The 21,435-nt window shown below is 41.5% G+C and overlaps 1 protein-coding gene across 4 annotated transcripts in view; it reads left to right on the top strand.

The window, feature by feature from the left end:
• The first annotated feature begins 515 nt into the window (after positions 1-515).
• The window catches only part of grap2a (GRB2 related adaptor protein 2a), a 34,390-nt gene continuing 13,470 nt past the window's right edge, over positions 516-21,435 (top strand). The window contains exons 1-2 of one of the 4 annotated variants that reach the window (XM_072693609.1): positions 516-532; positions 19,949-20,025. The gene's annotated coding sequence lies outside the window, so the exon portion shown is untranslated. Of the gene's footprint in view, positions 533-5,564; positions 5,687-19,948; positions 20,026-21,435 lie in introns of those variants that run through there. The other 3 variants (XM_072693606.1, XM_072693607.1, XM_072693608.1) reach the window with 3 other exon arrangements.

Genomic DNA, 21,435 nt, shown 5'->3' on the forward strand with positions numbered 1-21,435 from the left:
ACTTAAGGCCCACTCCCGGCCATAACATCCTAAAATATGGTCACCCTAGCCTATTAAATCACATCAGCACCATCACAGGAACCCATAGGGGCTTTTCCAGTCCTCATTTATTCTTTATTTCCTGTATCAAAACGCATATGAAAGCCCCTCCTGCACTTTGACAGATCAGCATCAAATTCGACCACATCGACTCAACTCAAACCACAAAATTCACCCAAAACCCCAAAGCGAATCGAGCCGGCAGTATATTTAAATGCTGGCAGAAAGCGACTGTGAAAACAGCTGCAGTAGAATCTGACTCTGTGGCGTGGGTGGGCACTGAAAGCTGATGTTGGACGGCAAGATAAGTTGAATGAGTTGCACGTTGTGACTCGTACTTCTGCATTTTGGCTCTGAGGCCACATTGTTTTGCACCCTGGAAGGAAGCTCAACTCAACAGGCACTGACATTTGAGGAAGGACGCTGCCGCTGGCTGACAGGAGGGTTTGCGGAAACAAGGCTCGGATTGCCCTGCCAAGCCAATAGCACAAGGGTAGGTTCTGTTGCTGTGTCCTGCAACACTTTTTACTGATGTTATTTGATTACAACTTGGGACCAAGGCTATACACACATACAAAACACACACACACATACACAAATGAACGTACTCCATTGAGCTGATGTTACAACACTGAATGAATTGGCTAATATGACATCACAGTCCGTTGTGTAGTGGGCTACAGCCGAGTGTCAAAGGATGCCGTGGGTGAAATTTCGGTTACTGTGAATAGTTTGGTGGGTAGAAGATTAATTGATCTACAAAAGACGTGAAGCTACAGGGGAAACAGTATTCTCAAACTTTTAAGGCAGATTTGTGTTGTATTGTTGGTTTTGTACAATTTAGAGACTGAAACTTGTAAAGATGCACCTTGCAAAGGTTTGGACTTTACAAGAAATTTGAGCCTGCAGACCTTAATGAATGGCTGGTGGCATGGTGGTGCCACCGGTAGTGTTTGTGTAGCACAGCCCCAAGGGCACTGGGTTGTGGGTTCGATCCTCGCTCCAGTCACCGTCTGTATGGAATTTGACGTGTTCCATGTTCTTTTTTTTCTTTTTTTTTGTTATCATTTTTACCCATCCCACTCATTAGTACTCCCAATCCGCCCATCACATTCAATGCCCTTAACACTGAGAGAATAAGGACTGAACTGACACGCCTCCTCCAACACATGAGCAATCAGCCACCGCCTCTTTTCGAACTGCTGCCGGGCAACCAACGCAGTCTGAGGAAAGTGCTGGGTACCCAGCTCTGATACATCGGCTTGCAGAAGGCTGGGGAGTGACGTGGGGAAAAAGAAGCATCTACCCACCTGGTGAGAGCAAGGCTAATTGTGCTTTCTCAGGCTCTGGCTGCTGATGGCAGCTTTTCAGTCCACTGGACCACTTGGATGTTGGAGGTGGGTTTCTGCCTGCCTCCCAAAAACACACAGGATAGGTGAACTGGTTGTGTGTTGTACCCTGCGATGGACTGGCACCTTGTCCAGGGGGGATTTCTGCCTTGCGCCTAGTGATACCAGGTAGGATCCGCGATAATTACCGGAAGGAAGTGGAATAGATGATGGATGACAGATGGGAAGGTTATAGCTTGTTCACAATCAAGGTTAGGAAAGGTCGGGTGATGCAAATGTCAAGGCCTTCTAAATACTTTGACTTGAACCTTGTCCCAACAATCAGCAGCCATGGGCTCCCCTAATCAGCTGCCCAACACTTTGAACATTGAAACAACTGATGCCCACACAGCAGGAGAAGACTATTAGAAGAAAGCGAAGCATTTTAAGGTAGCCCATTTCCTCAGCTGGTAATGTCATAAAGAAATGGCGGTTCATTGGGGAGGTCAGGGTAAGATCTGGAAGACCAGAAAACTTTCAGAACTGTTCGTCCAAAAGTATACTAGAAAAGCTGTGAATCAAAAAATTAACCAAACAAGAACTGAAAGACCCATAGCTGCTAGAAAACGTGTTTACAAGCTGTTATACTTGCCAACGGAGGTGTTACTAAGTACAGACCATGTAGGGTTCCTTTTTTTGTTATTCTCAAACTGTAAAAATGGAAATATGAAAGTGATATGGCTTCAAATATTACATTTTTTTTTAAACTTCACCCCTTTCCGGCAATCGGGTCATGACATACCTGAATACTTGAGCAATTTTGACGAGGGCCAGATCGCTGAGCCCAGAACATCTCTGAAACGAGGTTTGTGGAATGCTTCTGGTTTGTTGAGGGACAAACCACAAACCGGCATCAGGGTCAAACCTTTCTCATTTGGGTCAAACCAACAGAAGGGCTGCTGTAGCGCAAGTTACAGCGATCTTGGAACTGGAACTGGAAGAAGCTCACCTGGTCCAATGAGCCCCATGGGCTTCACCAGGGGAAGAAGACATGATGGGGGCAGTGTGGTGCTCTGACCAATGTTCTCCTGGGAAACTCTAGGCTCAGGCCTTCATCCAGTGGACATGGACATGGAGTGACACATGGCAGCTTCCTGAACATAGCTGTGGACCATGGCAAAGGTATTCCCACAATGGCAGTGTGGGACCTTGCATCTTACCACACTGTTCAGGAATGGTTTGAGGGACATGTTGAGGTGCTCAAGGTCTTGCCCTGACCTCCAAACTTCCCAGATCTCCCTCAATCCGATCTCCATCTGTGGGATATAATGGAACAAGTTCAATCCATGGAAAAGCTTCACACCGCAACCTCCAGGACTTTAATAATCTGCTGCTGGAGTCTTCTAGGGGCCCTTCAGAGCTCTCGTAGAGTTACTGCCTTGGCACATGGAGGACCAACAGCATCTCATACAGCTCATACCTAGCCCATACTTTCTTGCTCCCACACTCATTGACAGAAACCACTGACCGCTGACCACTGATGAAGATCTAAAGGACAGATGACAGAAGCCGGGCTACAACTGTGTCTAACTGTACTCCAGCCAGGTTGAGTTCCAAAAAAGTGGTCCGGCAGTGCCGCGTAACAGCGAAATAGTGAGGCAGATGGGTGGCTGGCTCTGTGGGTGTGCAGGGTTGCTTTCTGAGGAGCCCCCACAGCTGCCATGCGGTGCGTGCATTCTGACTCTCACGATCTTTCTCGTAAGCCTGTGATGCGTTCTGCACCCGTGCTAGGCCTATATGAGGTGCGAACCGTTGAACTTTGGTTGTGCAAGACTGGTGTGTGTGTGTGTGTGTGTGCAGAAAGAGCTATTTTAATTGGGTGTCTATGAGATAGAGTGAGAGATAGGGTGCGTGAGCATCTGCGTCTCTGTGTATGTGTGTTAGAGAGAGAGGGTTTGCGAGAGAGCGAGAGCACTAGAGAGAGAGAGAGAGAGAGAGAGAGAAACCACACACTTCCAGTGAGTCAAGTGCCGCTCTTTTGTGATTTCCTGTCGCATGCCTTGCACATGCTGAACGACCAGCGACTCCAGCAGCTCTTTGCACTATATATGCAACTTGTCGGTTCTGCAGGCCGCCTCACAAGCTGACTGACTTCACGGAAGCATTTGCTGGAAGTGGATTTCGTTAAGGTCCACTGACAAAACACACTGCTGAGATCTTTCAAGCAGACAGCACAGAGCTGAAGGGCAGGCTGTGTTTCGTCTGGCACCCTCGCTTCATCTCTGACTTTGAACTGGAAGTGGACTTCCATATTGCTAACCCACTTCCTCCAGCCTCATGAAGTGAAGAGGCTCATTTGGTGCTTCAAATTCGCATTCACGGCATAACGAGAACCTCCAAAACTCCAGTTTCCTCCTCACCATTTTACTGCTGAAGGTATATTGTGATTTCTGGCGTCTCTGAGACGTTAGCAGCAGACGCAGCAGATAATCTGCATTTACTGGGTTATTTGGAAACTGTGGGGAACTGCCCACTCATACTATTAAACCCAGTAGTGGCTGATACATTGGTTATGTCCATTAGCTGTACTTGTCAATAGCTTATCCTTAACCAAGGCTGAGGGAACCAAGGGCAGCACAGTTTGCTGATATCTCAAACTCACCAGCTATACCTGCGAAAACTGACCGAGTCCAATCAGGTGCGTTTAAACAGCAAAGCCAGCGAACTGTAGCTGCGTCCCAAAGCGTAGGCTGCATTTCTAAGCAGCTACGTAACAGAAGCCTGTTCCAAAGTGAAGGAGCCTTCGCATACAGCCTAGAAATGCAGCCTGGGTCGGTGGGCAATTTGGAGGATGCAGCTGATGCATCCTTCTGTAAGTCCTACCAGGAACACCACACAAGACCTGCCCGATGTTTTGGAGATGTTCTGATACAGTGGTCTAGCTAATATCACAGTTCGGTAAGTCCAACCTCAAGTAGCCAATCACTATATATAGTATATATAGTATTTATTTATATAACTATATAAGTATATATATATATATATATATATATATATATATATATATATATATATATATAAAAGGCTTTAGGAGTCTCTTTAGGAATCTTTAGGAGGCATTCAGTTTTTTCCCACCAGATGTTTTCAGATAAGATAAGATATGTATATATATAAGTATATTAGTAGATATTTATAAGTATATTAGTAGAATCTTTAGGAATCTTTTCCAACCCAAGTCCAACCTCGTGTAGCCAATCACTTCTGAAGGCACTATATATATATGATTTATGAAAATAAATAAAAATAAATAAATAAATACATTTATACAGTTATATTATTTATATGACCTAAGTCTATCTTATATATATATATATATATATATATATATATATATATATATATATTAATATACATATATATGTCTTATCTGAAAACAGGTGGGAAGAAACTGAATGCCTCCTAAAAAATTCCTAAAGCCTTTTATTTATATATACTTCTATACTTCTATAAAGAAATACTATATATACTATATATAGTGATTGGCTACATGAGGTTGGACTTGGGTTGGGTCTCACACATATACACACACACACATATATATATATATACATATTATTTATATTTTATATTATTTATATGACCTAAGTCTCATAGTGACTGGCTACATGAGGTTTGGACTTGGGTTTGGTCTCACACACACACACACACACACACATATATAAATATATATATATATATACATTTTATTTATATTTTATATTATTTATATGACCTAAGTCTATCTTATCTGAAAACAGGTGGTAAAAAACTGAATGCCTCCTAAAGAATCCTAAAGATTTCTATATATATCTACTAATATACTTACATAAATAAATAAAGAAATAAATAAGTGTCATTTTTTAATAAATAAATAAATAAATAAATACATGTAAACATTTTTTACACACCCGTTTTCTGGCTAACCTCTCCAACCCAAGTCCAACCTCATGTAGCCAGTCAGACACTTCTGAAGACACTACCTCGATCATTCTGGGGGCAGTTAGAGTTGGGGCTCCCGTCTGCAGCCTGGTAGACCACCAGGAGCAAGGTTACCGACCACTGCCCCTGAACTGTGTGAACTTCTGGTCGCAGGGGGCGGGGCCTGGCTGAATACGGGTGGGGAGTCGGAGAGAAAGCAGTGGGTGGTTTTCTGACTGCTGGCTCTGTCTGAAGGTGCTGCAGTTGTTCTCGCTCCTTCTCACAACACCCTGCAGAGTGATGAGGCTCCGGACGAGGGTAACTGCTCCTTCATTTCATCTCCCGAAGCTCAGGTCAGAGCGGTGGGTCATAGCTGGACGGGGGTCGGGTTAAGTGGGGCTTGGTGGTTGTGGTGAAAGGGTCAGCTGTGGGAACCGAAAAGCTCTCAAACAGGACAGTCACAGCTCCTTAGTGACCACAGACTTTGTTGTTAGTCCGGCAGGGAGGCTCTCTCTCCACTTTCACATTCTTTCTTTTCGACACGTTTGTGGCTGTGATTCAATAAATAACGCGAGCGCGTAAAAATGAAGGCGCTTCAGTGGTTCTTCGAGCGATGCCCCAGGAACACCACCTTTGCCTCCATGTGTGTGGTGTGGAAATCACCAAGGGAAGGTTCTTCAGACCTTGGAAAGCTTCTTCAGACTTCATACATGGAAGCTAAAGCAGTGTTGGTTTCATGTAAGAGTGCGTCTGAGCATCAGTAGGTTTTAGGTTCGCGACTCTTTTGGGTAACCACCAGACTAGTCTGTCCGTTTTGTTGCTTATACTGATTTTACAGGGCTGAAAGTTCCTAACACATAATATTGCCTGATATTATCTCATATTTGTCTGTCTATATATATTTAATGTATACTTTATATTTGAATGGAACTTAATTTCAAGTTATTTTTAGGGATTTAGCAATGCAGTGCGCCTTATTGTAGTGTATATTATGCTAGCTTGTGGTGGGTTTGCTGGATTAGGAGGGTATAAAACAACAGATATTTTCGTAGTACTGTTCGAACGCTGTTAAAATGTTCTAATGATCTCAAAATTCTGTGTTAAGGTACATTTTTAGCCATTATTTTAATTTTTAAAAATGCATTATTCTTATTTTTTGTAAAGCGGCACTGTATCATTACACCCATTCATTGTTGTTGTTGTTTTTTTGTTTGTTTGTTTTTTTTGCTTTTTACCATGCTTGTAGGTTAACTATGCTGGGAGACCTATATTCTGTATATTTACTGACGTCCCCAGCAGGTCAATTGCATATGGTCTTACCCCGTCGTCAGCAGGCCGTGAGTTTGAATCCCAATGAAGGGATCAGAAAAGAGAAAACAGCCAGTAATCAATTGCATTTATTGGCTTATTTGGAAACTGTGGGGAACTGTCCAGTCACACTATTAAACCCAGTAGTGGCTGATACATCAGTTGGTCCCCTTAGCTGTACTTGTCAATAGCTTATCCTAAACCAAGGCTTAGGGAACCAAGGGCAGCACAGTTTGCTGGTTTCTCAAACACACCAGCTAAGGTCCAATCAGGTGCGTATAAACAGTAAGGCCAGCGAACTGTAGCTGCGTCCCAAAGGTCCGGGACGATTTGGAGGACGCAGCTGATGCATCCTTCTTGGTCCTCCTTGGTTACCCACAGTTCTCTGCATGCATACAGTGTGGGAAAAAAAGGAAAATGCAAAAAGCCAGCAGCACTAAAATGTCGGAAAGCGAAGCCTCGTTCTTTGAAAATGTTTATTTTTTATAATTCATTTCCGTGAAGAAATGAAAAAGCACCCAAGGGACAACGCCACGCAGCTCAGCCTGGTTAGACTGTTCCATTTGTGTGACCAATAGGCTACTAAGAAGGAGTTTTTATTGGGCAGTCCTGCACTGTTAAAAGTAGAAGATCCTTGAGGAACTTAAAACTGTTTAAAACTGTGGAGAAACCTCTTAAGATGCTTTGAGGAACCATTTTTAGGTTTTTTTTTAAAGCACCTTAAGATGTTCCTCTGCAGTTTCAAACTGAAGAACCTCCCTTCTAAGATTTCTCAATGTCTTATATTTTTACCAGTGTACCGAAGACCCGCCCTGCCTTGGTAGCAGCCTAGGCTTTGGAACACAGCTTGTGTAGCAATGCTCCTGTCCTGAATTGATCATTCTAGACCATAAACGGCATAGTTTGTTGATACTGAATGCACTCAAATGATTTGAAGGTCTTTGAGGACTGGCTTTCTACAGCGCATTGCTAGAGGTTAAGTTTCTTTAAGAATTTTTGAGTTTCTTTTAATGACGTTTTTAAATATGTTTGGTCACACAGGCAAGCCTCGATGCTTTACCCAGAGGAATAACCCATATATTGGTAGACTTTGGCGTAATGGTTGTCTTTAGCACAGAATTTAATATTGAGTATGTACCAGTCACCTTACTTGGCTCAGCAAATCAAATAATAAAAAAAAAACGGACATACATTTTTGGACGCGCTGTGTGCCGATCATCATCTTAAAAATCCCTTATCCAAATGCTTTGGTTCAAGTAGGCCTAAGTTGTAGGACCATGCCAATGTGTATATGTGTATGTGTGAGGGTGGATATACGTAAAAACCTGGGACTACTGAAACTCCACAGCCACAACATACCCGTGTGTCCAAAATATGGTCACTCTAATATTTAGATCTAATGTTTTTAAAATGATGATCAGCACAGCAGACGTTTGACTGGTACTGTCTTTATATATATATATATATATATATATATATATATATATATATATTTTTTTTTTTTTTGTTTTGTTTTGTTTTTTGTTTTTTGTTTTTTCCAGCTCTGGAAAAAAATTAAGAGAACACTTAATATTTTTTCTTAAATTTGCATCTCTCTGTGTCTGGCTGCCGTTTTATTCCAGGCATTTCCTCAAACAAAGCTGGGTTACCTGAACTTGCAGACTATGGATGGCATAAAGTCACCCAACTGCAAGGTGAAAGACCAGTGGAGAGCCTGCCAAGACATGAGAGCTGTGATTGGCAGTCAAGCTTATTTCACCATATTGATTTTTAAATGCTCTCAAAGTTCAAATATTAGTACTGTGTTCTTTATTTGAATAATAACTTATTTGCATTATAATTATTATAATCATTTCTTCACCCAGCAGTTGTCATTTCTGCAAATAAATGCTCTAAATAGTAATGTTTTTATTTGGAATTTGGAGAAATGTTGCCAGTGGTTTATGAAATACAGCTCAAATGTTCATTTCCCTTAAACACATTCCCTATAAATAGTAATACCAGAGAAACTGATCATGTAGGTCTCTTAATTTTTTCCGGAGCTCTCTCTCTCTCTCGCTCTCTCTCTCTCTCTCTCTCTCTCTCTCTATATATATATATGCATCTGGCCACAGTAGACAGGAAGGTATTGTCATATTTGACACCATGTTGATCAGATTTATTGTTTTTTGTTATGTCATTTTTGCTTGTTGCTGTATTTTTACCAAACAATACTTTGGCTTCTTTTATTCAAATTATGGCTCTGATTCTTTGGGGTTTCTGCTCATTTTGACACTCGCACAGGTGTTTAGCTTTGGTCATTGATGGGCATGAGGACAATAACAAGGCTGTTGCTTAGATCACATGTAAAAGTATGTGTTGAACTAGACGTTGCACACTCAGAACCACTGTCTTAGCTGGAAAATGTATGTCCATTTTTTATTATATTATTTGCTGAGCCAAGTAAGGTGACTGTAAAATACTCAACATTAAATTCTGTGCTAAAGACAACCATTACACCAAAGTCTACCAATATTTGGGTTATTCTGCTGGGTAAAGCATCGAGGCTTGCCTATGTGACCAAACATATTTGAAAACGTTATTAAAAGATATTTAAAAAATTTTTTTAAAGAAACTTAACCTATATCAACTGTCTTAGCTTTGCGGGTGGGGCATTTTTTTCATGGTGCAGCGTCATTTCCACAGAGTATCGCCCTAAGGCTAAGTGAGAATGAGCGGGCCTACATGGTACACGGTTCTGTGCATTGTCAGGGCAAATAAATTGGCATGTACTGAGGCTAAGGAAATATTGGCTTCTCCAGCTGCACGACTGTATATGGTCTTACCCTGCTATCAGGAGATCATGAGCTCTAATCCTGCTGAAGTCACATCAGACAAGAAAAAGGTCAGTAATTATACGCTTATTGACGTTATTGGCGAAATATCCACTGATACCGATGCTGAAACAAGTAGATGCTGATATATCGGTTGGGCCCGCACTTGTATTTGTGGGTAGTTTCTCTGAAAAGAAGGCAGCACAAACGAGTATTCATTTTCATTGGACCTTAACTTTCACTACTGACCTCTGTAGATGATCATGTTTCAATACTGGTTTCCAACCCTGGTCCTGGATGACCTCCTGTCCTGCACATGTTAGATGTTTCCTGCTGTAACACGCCACCTTCCACTCAGGAAGTGCTTTATAGTGAGCTGACTAGCTGGATCAAGTGTTTTAGGAGCAGGGTAAATACGGAAATTAGCATGCCAGGGGGTCCTCCAGGACCAGGGTTGGAAAAGATCTATCAGTAGGAAGTTGCTTCGGAACATCAGCCGTGGTCAGCGGTGGTCACTGATCGAGATTGGTTACATGGCGATGAAGAACGTGGAATGTGTGAGCTGGGATTAGTTGCTGTGTCGAGCATGCTGCTTGCTTCCTGTTCTGATGCCACAGTGTTGCGGTGTGACCAGCAGTGTCCCAATGTTGGCTTAGCAAAGAAAGTCTGGTCTTCCTATTTTTTGGGGGCCTCTGAATTGTTCAAACCAGTCATTGTAAGCTAGCTAGCAGAGTGTGGCTCTTTTATCCTATATAAAAAGTGTCATACAGCTGTTGATGCCATGTGAAAATCATGTATCTCCATTTATTTTTCACTTTTTGACACATCGTGAATCTGACATTTGTTCTTTACATTGTGTCAAAATTTTATCATGAGTGGACCAATAGAAATGCCCTGGAATAAAATATTTGTACATTGACTTTTATTGAAGATTTAGAAGGATTTTTCTGTAAAGTTTCCTGCATGATAGCAATGATATAGAACCATTATTAAAAATCTATTTAATATTAAACTATTTCTATTTCTGCATTTTAATCTACTGAACTCTGTTACAGTCATAACATGACTTCAGTTGCAGTCACATTTGATTTGACGTGTAACAGCTAATGGGTTTAGTGTGTTAAAAGTCACAGGAACATACGTGGGTACAGATAAGCCCACCGTGACCTTGTAACGTAGCAAATGTAGTTTATAAATTCATCTGAAGAACTTACATACATAATTAGTTCTATACTTTACTTTTTTATTTTGGCTTTTTATTGTTCATTTTATGAAACACAGCAAAAATGAGGTTAGTTGATATCGCAGCGCATCCAACAAGAAAGGCAGCATTGTTTAACATATTGTCACTGTCACACAAATCTCCATGTTTGCAGTTTATTATTATTTTTTTAACCTGTAACATAATTTGAATCTGGCAGTTCTTCTTTACTCTGTGTTTTTAAATTTTATGATGAATGGACCAATTTTCACATTGACTTTTACAAAGAACAAATATTGCAAAAACTGCATTTTAATCTACTTAACTCCATTACAGTCATAAGATGACCAGTTATTATTTCTCCACATTGCTGTTGCATTCATTCCATCTGTGCGTTCGGTGTGTAGAAACATATATACTACTAATTCTAATAAGTCTACCATGAACTTGTAGCACAGCAAATTTAGTTGTTTCAATTGAACTGAACTGAATTGAAGAAAATCATAGATTTTTATTTATAGATCAGATTTGAGCTAAAAAATACATAATTAGGAATATACTTTCAACTTTGTTTGTTTGCCTTTTATTGTTCGTTTTATGAAACACATCAAAAATAAAGTTGTTTACTATCACAGCGCAAATTTCACAGTGAATGGACCAATAGGAATGCTCCAAAAGAATTAAATTGTTTTACACTGACCCCACCATTGAAACAAAAATATGTCATTTAAAATATACTTTACATTATATTTGATTTTATTGTTCATTTTAAAAAACACGTCAATAACAAATCAAGTTTGGTACTATTACAGCACATCCAACAATAAAGGCAGCATCTAGCTTCTATTATGCAGCGCTAGAAAATATGGAAGCTCACAAAAAGCTGAGATCTACATGACAATGCAGCTTACTATGACCAACATGGATGTGCATTTTTATTAGGTTTAATGAAATCTATGGAATCTGCAAATGCATATAAGGGTTGTTTGAAGAACAAGTGTTCAGTGGTTCTATAAGGAACCATGCATAAAGAACCATTTAAATGCTGTGATGGAGAACTGCTAGTATATGGTTCATTGCATGTAATATGAATGGCTAGATTTCATCATTTCAGTCTGAAGTCTTTGAAGTGGAAGAATAACGATATGTTACGATATATGATAAATTGCATCACAATACTCTTATCTAAGTGTATGGTGGGTGTGGCTATTGTTTCTAGAGCACTGAACAATGGTAAGGGTCATAAAGTCCACTATACCACACTGGGTTCTGACCTCGCTCGCCTGTACACCTTGCTTTTTGTGTGTATTTGTGCAAGTAACAGGTAGCTGATTGGATGGTGGCCCATTATGACATCATCTAATTGTATTCGTTAAGTTTAGGATGATGTCATAATGGGCTGTCCTTTGTTTGTGTATGTGTACCAGCTTGTTTGTGTGCTAAACAAAATATCAGGTACCCTTTCATCACACTGCTCACCTGTATGTAGCTCCTTCTAGCTTTACTCATTGGTAGACTCTTCATGCCATCGAAAAACCACTTTTGGTTCCATAAGGAAGCATGTTTGGGATGTAGAGATGTGTGGCAATGTGAGAAGCCTTTCAGGTGGGGAGGAACCGTTACATCAAGTAACATCAATCTTCTCCACTCTCACACATCTCTACTCCAAACATGGTTTTTCATGAAACCGAAGGTGGTTCTTCCATGGCATCGCTCAAAGAACCCTGTGATTTTTCAAGAGTGTAGGAAGGCGAAGGGAACAATCTGTTCTTCACACGCAACCATCTCTTTTTCAAGCCCGGTTCTTGTTAGTGTAAATCTATCGGATGGTGAAACATAAAGACACATGCCTCTACAGTACCAGTCAAAAGTTTGGACATACCAGGATGAACATGTGCTGGTCATCTTCTTAAAAACATTAGATCCAAATGCATACCATGCACCATGCATACATATTATAAGTATTTATATCTATTTACATATTTATTTGTTTATTTATTTATTGAAGGGCACAGAGGACAGTTCAGCACACGTTCAACCAGGTGTGTTTACTTTATTACACAGAGTTAGGGGAAGTATGGGGTTGGACATTTGGGCTAAGCCCCGGACGTTTTAAATGTCTGGCTCCGCCCTTGTTTTGCCATATTGTAGATTTGAGGTTTTCTGCGTGACGGTGACAGCGATGTATCAATGGTATAATTACGCAATAGTGCGCGAGAGGAAGTGCTCCCATCTACTTCTCTTTATGTGTCTCACTCCAAATAATATTTTACCAAGGAAATCATTTCCTAGTCTTTGCCTATCTGTTTATCTCTTATTATAAGTTAGCTGTAAAAAATATTACAAAATAAAAAAAAGTTCTATTTCTCTTTTCTTTTTAAGATTTCTAAGTCATTTTACTTTAAAATTACTTTAAAATACTTAAAAATTATTCTGTAGGCAAATCCCAATTTTGTCATGTTGCTAGAGGCAATGTGACACAGGAAACACTGCTGTCTGTCTCGGTATGATCTAAACGTGCAATCCTGCATGGTTTAACACTTGATTCACACCTCATTGATGCAGTGAGTTCGGTGAGATGTGGACGTCATGAGCCGCAGGTTCCGTTGCCTTGCTCTGGACAAAGAAAAGGCCTCTTTTCTTTCTTTAGCGTATGCCCTGCCACTTCCCTTTGATTCTCTGCAGATACTCATCTGGTGTGGTTTGCATGCCACCCCTTTAAATGTGAAGGAAATGGAGTTGTTTAACAGACGTCTCTTTTACAGTAAGTTCAGCCCGACGCTGCATTTGCATGTCAGGTATTAATATCCCAGCCTGCAGATTTGTTTATGTATTTTCATGCCGGGTGACGAGTGGAATTAAAAAAATAACATGGGCGCATCTGTAGGAAACGAGAGAGTACATGTGAGCTTCTAAAGCGCAGTTAGATCAGAGATAGGCTTTTATGCAGCGAGGTCTCTGGAAGGCTTGGTTTGCAGGGGGATTTCATCATTGCAACGGCAAGGCGGTGTGTTCTCAGAACGCTTACCAAGACTTTGAGAAAGTAGATGCTCCAAATCCAGTGCTTTTTCCTCATTGACGTCAATACCTTGAAAATATGGACAAACCCAATGCTAATACTATTTAGGAGCGTATTGGGTGTTGGGAGTCACAGATTAGTAAGATTCTACCATTTTCACCAGTGTTTTTGTAGCATTTGTATTGATGCACAGCATTTATGGCACATTTTGCTCCCTAAACAGAGTAAAATCAATATCTTTTGCAATTACTAGCGCCCCCTACTGGATCTGTCATGGAACAACCTAATGCATAAACGCAGTTTCAGTCATGTTTACTGTTTACAGACATTCTGGTTTGGTTTATAGTAACTGCATAAATGCATAGCTAGGGCATGATGCTAGAAGATGTTGAAAAGCGTATTTTTTCATAATTAAAAAAAAAAACTGTTATGGTATGTATCTGTGTAAATATTCACATTGGTGCACACGTGGTGCTTTTACTTGAGCACAAACGCACAGCAGCTCGGCTGCTTTTAGAAGCTGGAAAACAGGAAAAACCTAGGCCATCCGAGTCCATTCTGTAGTCCAGTCTGAATTTTAAGACTTTATCAGTTTGCCAGTGTTAGCCTAAATGATATCCTTTGACTTACATGTCAAAGATTGCACGGACAAGCTGCTTTTACTGCGTGTTTTACTCCTCAGGTGGGGTATCTTTACTATCTTTACTATACTAGCGCCCCCTACCTGATTTGTCAGGAAACAGCCCAACACAATGTTTGTTCATTGTTGTTATAGTAACTGCATTAATACATAGCTAGGACACATTGGATGGCAGCCAATTATGACATCATCCTGGTTAGTTAATCGTTATGTCATAATAACAGGAAAAAAAAGGTGGAACACTGTTAGAGCTGCTTTGACACAATGAGAATTAATTGCTAGTTATTTATGCAAGATAAAAACTTAAAGTTTTGTGTATTTTTTACTAAAATAAAAAAACTTACAATATGTATCTCTGAATATTCACAATTTGACAGTATAGATGCTCCTCTTGTTGTTGTATTTGTTGGTAATATTGGTAAACCTGGCTTCAGCACAAACGTAAGCAGCTCGGCTTCTTTCGGAAGCTGGAAAACAAGAAAAATCTAGACCATCCGAGTCCATTTTGTAGTCTTTACCATTTTGCCAGTGTTAGCTTATATGGTCTCCGTTGAAATACATGTCTACAGGCTGCACAAACAGGAAGCTAGCAAGTACTAGCGCCCCCTACTGGATCTGTCAAGGAACTTGTTTGTTTTACCCGAATATTTTCATCAGTGGTCCCATGATTGCGCTCTATTCACAACACACTGGAGTAGAGAGATTAGTTTGGGGTGAAGCAAAGTTCCACCAACAGTTAGATTTCCCTTTTTTTTCACAGCTCGGAAAGTGTTTAACATCTAGCGTTAGAGTCTAGCGTTCGAGAACCCCTGCCCTACTGAACTGCAGTGGACTTCCTTGGTACATCCAGCTTTTTTCAGCCAAAGGAACCCAAGTGTGTTTGGTGCTATACTGCTTGCTTTTCGATTTGGGCCTGGCCCAAAAGAAAATGCTGAAGCTCCAAACTGAGAGGCCTGAGGAACAGCAAAGCAGAACAGAAGCTGAATTAAACCTGTACGGGGGAATTGGGAACTAAATGTGAAGATCTAAAGTGGAACCGAGGAAAAAGTAGTTTCCTTTTCTCACAGATGTATTTGCGCAGCATCAGTAAATGGAAATGAGCGAGTTAAGCTGCCCGTAAAGGTCACAAAGGTCATATTTCAGGCTGCGTTCACAATGGCCTAATGTGAATCAGATCCGATCCGATCCGAGACACATCTGATTTTTTATATAAGATCAAAATAACCTGAATAGATCAGAGTTAGGCCCGCCCCCCCGACTGTGATAAGTGATGTTGACAGATTTTATGATTTCATAGTGCAGTGAGCATGAAATAGATAAATAGTTAAGCAATTTTAACATATAATTTTAACAATGCACATTTAAATAACAATTAAATAGGTTTATTCATTTTTATTGTTTATTATTTTACATTATAACTATATTCCAGGCAGCCTGTTATGGAGGAATTGTTGTGAAAATATTAAATAAAGAAAGAAATCAATAAACAAAGGGTTAAATATTAAATAAATAAATATATATATATAATTTTTGTTTAATTAATTAATTAGTTATGCTGCTAGCCTGAGGGCCCTTTATTAGCTATCTTACACCCTTACAACAGTCTATTTTCATGGCTTCCGCCTGCCTCGTTTAAATAGCAACGCTCCTTGTGAATATATCTACGCCGATGAGCATTGAGGGCTCGAAATGAGGTGTGTTCAGGTCAATTTCTGGCGTGGCGGAAAACACAGGAGCTCCACTGACTGAAAACAACCTAGGCAGAGGTCAACAGTCTGACGTTCGTTGCTATTTTGGCAGTGAATTGTCAACATAGGCACGTGAAGCCCAACACTCGTACACCCCCCTACGCTTTACACCACTGAAATAGCAATGAAATGGCATGATCGATTCCCGTTGTTCGATAGCAGAGACATACTGACACGCCCTAAATCAAGCAAATGATTGACAGCTCACCAAGAGATCGCTAAAATAGGGTTGTGGGTGTTAAAGAAGATGATGATAAAGTGGGAAAAAAAATATTCAACATTATCTATCATTATTTAACTGCATATAGCTATATATATTCAGTGTTTGATTGGGTGATTTTTGAGGTCTTTCCACAGATTTCCAATGACGTTTAAGTACGTTTAAGGGCTACCATGGTAAAACCTTTAGCTTGCACCTCTTGAGGTACTCTTTTATGGATTTTAAGGCGTGTTTGGGTTCATTATGCTGTTGAGGAGCCATCCTCTTTTCATTTTCAGCTTTTCTGTAGATGGTGTGATGTTTGCTTCCAGTATCTGCTGGTATTTAATGGAATCCATGCTCCCAGTGCCACTGGCTGCAACACAAACCCAAAGCATTTTCAGTTGGACAGGTGTTCTTTTCATGAAATTCTTCGGCTGACTCTTTCACAAAGTTCTTTGGAAAGGAAGAATCAAGCAAACCTGGTTGTCAAATGTGTCTGAAAACAGTCGTAAACACTCCGTAAAGCATTCCCTCACCTCTGTGCTCTCAAATATGAGGCTTTATCCTCTAAACCGGTGTGATTTGAGCCGCGGTTAGCTGGAACACGGCCTGTGCTGTGGTGTTCAGAGTGGTGATTGTAGACAGTTGCTCAGACACTGGCTCACAGCTTGTAGCTCGTAGCATTACCAATGGCGCATACTGTGAAATCCCAGGGCACGTCCATTAGCATCATCCTTATACGGAGGATTTGCTGTAAAGCTGCAAGCCTTTTCTGACGCCTGTGGAAGTTCTTAGCGCCTCAGGGATTTATGGTATATATTATATGGGTCCGTTTGGAAGCGATTGGGCTGAGCAGGACTTTTTGATGATTTATTAATTGTTGTTCTCTGCTGAAGGGAAACGCTGGAGAATATCAAATGCCCGGAGATTAGACGGAAGAACGGAAGGCCTGTCATTACACTCTTTCAGCTGGAATGTGGAATGTCATGCTTTTTCCCCCCTGACCTTCCCCACTCTCCCCTTCCCTCTGTCCACTTATTTTTTTTTTTTGCCTGTTTTAAACAAAGTCCAATAAGGCCTAGCTGCTGTTGAAGAGTGAACATGTGAGCTTTGCTGGTTCCTGTAGTTCAAACTTATTAAGGTTCCTCACTACACTGGACCCAAGCTTTTGAAAGACCTCAAAAACCTTGATCTGCTCAAAAATAAACTTTCCTCTGAACCATAAAGGGGTATAAAAGGGTATAAAGCCCCTCAGCATTGAGCAGCTGTGGAGCAGTGGAACTGTGCCCTCTGTAATGATGGATGGTGCTCCATCCAGTGCTTTTGAGATGGGTGGGGTGGTGATCATCATCCAACATCCTGACCTCACTAACTCTCTTGATGCTGAATGCAATCAAATCCTCACAGCAATGCTCCTCTCCAAAATCTAGTAAAAGGCCTTGTTCCCTGGACAGTAGAGACAGTTACTTCAACAAAGGCGGGTTCAACCCTTTTTTATTACCCTCGAAGAAATAATAAAGGACGAGTCGTCCCAATACTTTTGTCCAAATAGCGGCACTTCAATGGCACCCCCCCCCCCCCCCCCCAAATGTTTTTTTTTTTCATGTACATAAAATTGACATAACCATGTCAATGAAATATGCACTGTGTGGTAGAAAAGTATTTGGACACCTGCTCGTTCATTGTTTCTTTCGAATTTGAAGCGTTTCTGTGAGGATCTGATTGCATTCCAGAGCGTCCAGAGCCTTAGAAAGGTCAGGATGTGGGATGATCACCACGCCAACTCATCCCAAAAGTATTGGATGGAGCATCATCCATCATTCCAGAGAACACAGCTCTTCCACTGCTCCACAGCTCAATGCTTGGGGACTTGATACCCCTCTAAGCCCATGCCTGGCATTAGAAGGCACGGTGCCAATAGGTGCATGATGTTTATCTGTTATAGAGGGTCCTATTCTATTGGCAGTACTTCTCTACAGAAACTAGACAAGCTATATATGTGTGTGCTTGCACATGTGTGCCAGCATTGGGTGCGGATGAACCTAGCTAAATGCATTCCTTAGGAAAGGGGTGTCCACAAACATTTGCCATGTTAGCATTACCAGAGACTGTCGTGAGAGATAGCCTGACAGTTTCATGCCGTGTCAGGAACCGCATGAGCCAGTCTGAGGTATTACTTAATGTCACGGGTTCCCTGTTCACGCGACCGCCTGGTTACTTCACCGTCTAGTCGGAGCAGTTGGAGGCGAGAGTGTGAGGCTCGGGCTGATCAGTGTACAGTGTACTAGCTTCACCAGTGCTACACTGATCAACCTCAAACCGGGGTTGGCTGGTTGGCCACAGTTGGAGTAAGAGGGAAGGTGTGTGTATGTGAGGTATCTGAGGATTTCTGAGGTGACGTGAGGTGAGGTGTGGAGAAATCGGAGGAGGACAAACAGCTGGCCAGCTACGCTCAGTCCTGCTGGATTCCAGCGTTTCCCGAATGATGAGATGAGTGAAGGCCGGCTTTGTACTTTAGTAATTGAATGTAATCAAATCTGCGACTCTTCCTCTGCCTTTTACTTCCTCCTGCAGGTCCGACAGCCTCACTTCCCTCTCTCTCTCTCTCTCTCCCCCTATGACTCCCTCTCTTTCTCTCTCTCTCTCTCTCTCTCTCTCTCTCTCTCTCTCTCTCTCTTTCTCTCTCCCTATGTCCCCCTCTTCTTTCCCCCATGTCTTTTCCTCTGACTCCCTCTCTCTCCCAATGACTCTCTCCCTTTCTCTCCCTCTGACTCTCTCTCTCTGTACCTGACACCCTCTCTCTCTCTCTCTCTCTCTCTCTCTCTCTCTCTCTCTCCCTATGACTCTCTCCCTTTCTCTTCCTCTGACTCTCTCCCTATGACCCCCTCTTCTCTCTCCCCCATGTCTCTCCCTCTGACTCTCTCTCTCTCTCTGTACCTGACCCCCCCCTCTCTCTCTCTCTCTCCATATGACTCTCTTCCTTTCTCTTCCTCTAACTTTCTCTCTCTGTACCTGACTCTCTCTCTCTCTCTCTCTCTCTCTCTCTCTCTCTCTCTCTGTCTGTCTGTCCGTGTCTGTCTGTCTGTCTGTCTCTCTCTCTCTCTATTGGCATGACTGTGTCTATGACTCTCTATTGGCATGAGAACAATATTGCCAAAGCATTAAAAAAATAACAAGAATAACAACAAAATTACAGTGCAATGCAAGTTACAATAATTACAAAAAAAGTGAAAGTAGTGAATAAAAATAGCAAATAGCTTTTTTTAACAAAAGCATATATATATATATATATATATATATATAATATATATAATATGTACATATACTTTATATACATACTAATATCTATACACACAAAACTTTACTGATAATTAAACTGAGAGAAAAAGAGCTGCAGTAAGGAATGTTAAAGTGAACAGTGAGGGAGGTGTACTGTCTCTCAGGTGGGGACATGCTGATATATATACTGGGCGGCGAAGGGGGCGGGGTGCCCCTCTCCCAGAATTAGCCCTCTCTTCCCTGCTGACACTTGTGTAAAGCCTTCCCACAACAATTCCTGTTGGAGAAGGAGGACAAACTCCTAGTTGGTCTCCTTGATTTCAGATGAAACACTGGATGAGCAGGTGTCTACAGACGTCTGGACCTCGTGTTCTTTACCCTGGTTATAACGTTTCCTTCTCCTCTCTTCTGTAGGTAAAGTGATGACGGCCTGTCGGATCCACTAACAGCTACCGCTCCACATTTCCCAACCAGCAAGAAACTCAACAGACGTAAGAACGTCTTCTTATATCTGCATTACCGGTTCTTCGTTAGTCTTTATAGCTCTATAGAGGGTATTGCACGTGGCCTCACTGTGGCCACACCCACTGAGTGGCAGCGTTAGCGTTCGGTGTGAACGGGAAAAAGCTGTTCTGCGATTTTCCTGATTCAGCAGCAATTCAGGGCTCTCCTTTTACAGACTGCTGAAAGCTAAAGAGAAGCTAATAGTTGGCTGCAATTCGCAGAATCGACTGAAATCCAGGCTCCGAAACACTGATTGGTGAAGTATTCCTCTGAAAACAGGTGGGAAAAAACACAAGCCTACTGTGGCTGCAAATTTAGCGACATGCCAAGTTCAAGTAAAAGGGAAAGCCAGCAAACCTGGATGAGCCAGTCTACTAAATGAGCCTGAAAACAACTGAAAACACTCCTAAGACCGTTCCCTCGACTCTGTGTTTTCAGATATGAGGCTTTATCCTCTAAACAGGTGTGATTTGAGCTTCAGTAAGCTGGACGTTCCTGACTACACATCGCTCTCCATGGACCGTTGGTTCTTTGGTCATTTGGATGAATGGCTTCAAAGGTGGTCCACCCATCTTTAACTTGAGCAGATAGTCGCTGGAAGCTTTCCCAAGTAAACGCTGCAGCCGTGGTCGGGATGTTTAGACACTCAGTCCGACTAAAGTGGGGGTTTAGGGCGTTTATGGTCATAATGCGTTTAGTTGGGTAGAGCGCTGACCTTCTTAAAAAAGGGTCTTTCTTAACAAACAGGTACGCAAGTGAAAGAGCTCTTTGCACGTTTGACCTAAAATGTTTGTTTTCTTCAAAAGGAAGAGTGCAAGCATTACATGCAAGAGTGTGTGTGTGTGTGTGTGTTTGTGTGCAACAACCGAAAGGCTTGGTTAGTTTTGCAGGATGCACAGCTTGCACAGTACTTCCTTTAGGGCTAGAATGTAATATGCCGAAAATCCAATTCACCTGCCATCTGAACGTAGCCTTAGTATCCAGCTATTTAGGCCCTCTTTGGATCCTTTGGGTCAGCAAAGGTTTGGGGTTCCCAGGTCAAAATACTGCGTCTGTAACTGTGAATAGTTGGGCAGGTAAAAACAGACCTAGTTTCCAAAAAGCATAGCTTTTTTTTGCAAGTTACAGAAGAAACAGGACGTTTGGGCTCCCTGCCAGGTACTTAGCAAGACCTCCTTTGAAAAGTCGCACAGCTAAGAGCCTCTCAGTTTCGTCAGAAAGCTATCAGAAGATTTAGGGCTAATTTAATTCATTTTTTACCCCTCGATCCGATCAGAGCCTCTTAATACCGACGATCAGCTGATGCTGATACAATCTGATCCAATATTTGTGTTTCTGTACATAATACAGCAACACAAATTAGGTAAGCTGTGCTAATCCACACTAGTACAGCAGTA

The sequence above is a fragment of the Salminus brasiliensis genome, chromosome 12, assembly GCF_030463535.1.
Source record: "Salminus brasiliensis chromosome 12, fSalBra1.hap2, whole genome shotgun sequence".
In the NCBI taxonomy this organism is placed as follows: Eukaryota; Metazoa; Chordata; class Actinopteri; order Characiformes; family Bryconidae; genus Salminus; species Salminus brasiliensis.